The following is a 2,934-nucleotide window of genomic DNA, read 5'->3' as shown; positions in this document are numbered from 1 at the left end:
AAACCACACATTCTACCCTCATGGGAGGCACTCTCCCTCGGGTCCCCACATCATATTGACGCCCCAGAGCGGTGGGAGAAGGGGAAATCTGATTTTTGCACAAAAATCCAAAAATCGCTCTAAGTCCAAAAATCCTGAAAATTTTTCTAAGTCCCAACGGTACTTTCTGAAAAGTGTACCCAGGCCCCTGGAAGCCTCCTAGGTACACCTCCTGAGACTCCCCCCTTCCTGGAAGTCTGACACATCTCGAAATTTTTCTAAGTCCCAAAAACTGGTTTTTGCTCCATAATTCGACTTTCCCCCCAAAAGCCACACATTCTACCCTCATGGGAGGCACTCTCCCTCGGGTCCCCACATCATATTGACGCCCCAGAGCGGTGGGAGAAGGGGAAATTCGATTTTTGATCAAAAATCCAAAAATCGCTCTAAGTCCAAAAATCCTGAAAATTTTTCTAAGTCCCAACGGTACTTTCTGAAAAGTGTACCCAGGCCCCTGGAAGCCTCCTAGGTACACCTCCCGAGGCGCCCCCTTCCTGGAAGTCTGTCACATCTCGAAATTTTTCTAAGTCCCAAAAACTGGTTTTTGCTCCATAATTCGACTTTCCCCCCAAAAGCCACACATTCTACCCTCATGGGAGGCACTCTCCCTCGGGTCCCCACATCATATTGACGCCCCAGAGCGGTGGGAGAAGGGGAAATTCGATTTTTGATCAAAAATCCAAAAATCGCTCTAAGTCCAAAAATCCTGAAAATTTTTCTAAGTCCCAACGGTACTTTCTGAAAAGTGTACCCAGGCCCCTGGAAGCCTCCTAGGTACACCTCCCGAGGCGCCCCCTTCCTGGAAGTCTGTCACATCTCGAAATTTTTCTAAGTCCCAAAAAATGGTTTTTGCTCCATAATTCGACTTTCCCCCCAAAAGTCACACATTCTACCCTCATGGGAGGCACTCTCCCTCGGGTCCCCACTTCATATTGACGCCCCAGAGCGGTGGGAGAAGGGAAAATTCGATTTTTGCACAAAAATCCAAAAATCGCTCTAAGTCCAAAAATCTTGAAAATTTTTCTAAGTCCCAACGGTACTTTCTGAAAAGTGTACCCAGGCCCCTGGAAGCCTCCTAGGTACACCTCCCGAGGCGCCCCCTTCCTGGAAGTCTGACACATCTCGGAATTTTTTCTAAGTCCCCAAAAATGGTTTTTGCTCCATAATTCGACTTTCCCCCCAAAAGTCACACATTCTACCCTCATGGGAGGCACTCTCCCTCGGGTCCCCACTTCATATTGACGCCCCAGAGCGGTGGGAGAAGGGAAAATTCGATTTTTGCACAAAAATCCAAAAATCGCTCTAAGTCCAAAAATCTTGAAAATTTTTCTAAGTCCCAACGGTACTTTCTGAAAAGTGTACCCAGGCCCCTGGAAGCCTCCTAGGTACACCTCCCGAGGCGCCCCCTTCCTGGAAGTCTGACACATCTCGGAATTTTTTCTAAGTCCCCAAAAATGGTTTTTGCTCCATAATTCGACTTTCCCCCCAAAAGTCACACATTCTACCCTCATGGGAGGCACTCTCCCTCGGGTCCCCACTTCATATTGACGCCCCAGAGCGGTGGGAGAAGGGAAAATTCGATTTTTGCACAAAAATCCAAAAATCGCTCTAAGTCCAAAAATCTTGAAAATTTTTCTAAGTCCCAACGGTACTTTCTGAAAAGTGTACCCAGGCCCCTGGAAGCCTCCTAGGTACACCTCCCGAGGCGCCCCCTTCCTGGAAGTCTGACACATCTCGGAATTTTTTCTAAGTCCCCAAAAATGGTTTTTGCTCCATAATTCGACTTTCCCCCCAAAAGTCACACATTCTACCCTCATGGGAGGCACTCTCCCTCGGGTCCCCACTTCATATTGACGCCCCAGAGCGGTGGGAGAAGGGAAAATTCGATTTTTGCACAAAAATCCAAAAATCGCTCTAAGTCCAAAAATCTTGAAAATTTTTCTAAGTCCCAACGGTACTTTCTGAAAAGTGTACCCAGGCCCCTGGAAGCCTCCTAGGTACACCTCCCGAGGCGCCCCCTTCCTGGAAGTCTGACACATCTCGGAATTTTTTCTAAGTCCCCAAAAATGGTTTTTGCTCCATAATTCGACTTTCCCCCCAAAAGTCACACATTCTACCCTCATGGGAGGCACTCTCCCTCGGGTCCCCACTTCATATTGACGCCCCAGAGCGGTGGGAGAAGGGAAAATTCGATTTTTGCACAAAAATCCAAAAATCGCTCTAAGTCCAAAAATCTTGAAAATTTTTCTAAGTCCCAACGGTACTTTCTGAAAAGTGTACCCAGGCCCCTGGAAGCCTCCTAGGTACACCTCCCGAGGCGCCCCCTTCCTGGAAGTCTGACACATCTCGGAATTTTTTCTAAGTCCCCAAAAATGGTTTTTGCTCCATAATTCGACTTTCCCCCCAAAAGTCACACATTCTACCCTCATGGGAGGCACTCTCCCTCGGGTCCCCACTTCATATTGACGCCCCAGAGCGGTGGGAGAAGGGAAAATTCGATTTTTGCACAAAAATCCAAAAATCGCTCTAAGTCCAAAAATCTTGAAAATTTTTCTAAGTCCCAACGGTACTTTCTGAAAAGTGTACCCAGGCCCCTGGAAGCCTCCTAGGTACACCTCCCGAGGCGCCCCCTTCCTGGAAGTCTGACACATCTCGGAATTTTTTCTAAGTCCCCAAAAATGGTTTTTGCTCCATAATTCGACTTTCCCCCCAAAAGTCACACATTCTACCCTCATGGGAGGCACTCTCCCTCGGGTCCCCACTTCATATTGACGCCCCAGAGCGGTGGGAGAAGGGAAAATTCGATTTTTGCACAAAAATCCAAAAATCGCTCTAAGTCCAAAAATCTTGAAAATTTTTCTAAGTCCCAACGGTACTTTCTGAAAAGTGTACCCA

The sequence above is a fragment of the Dendrobates tinctorius genome, unplaced genomic scaffold (genome assembly GCF_039654945.1).
Source record: "Dendrobates tinctorius isolate UK_male_01 unplaced genomic scaffold, ASM3965494v1 ptg000227l, whole genome shotgun sequence".
Lineage (NCBI taxonomy): Eukaryota > Metazoa > Chordata > Amphibia > Anura > Dendrobatidae > Dendrobates > Dendrobates tinctorius.
This window is presented reverse-complemented; position numbering follows the sequence as displayed.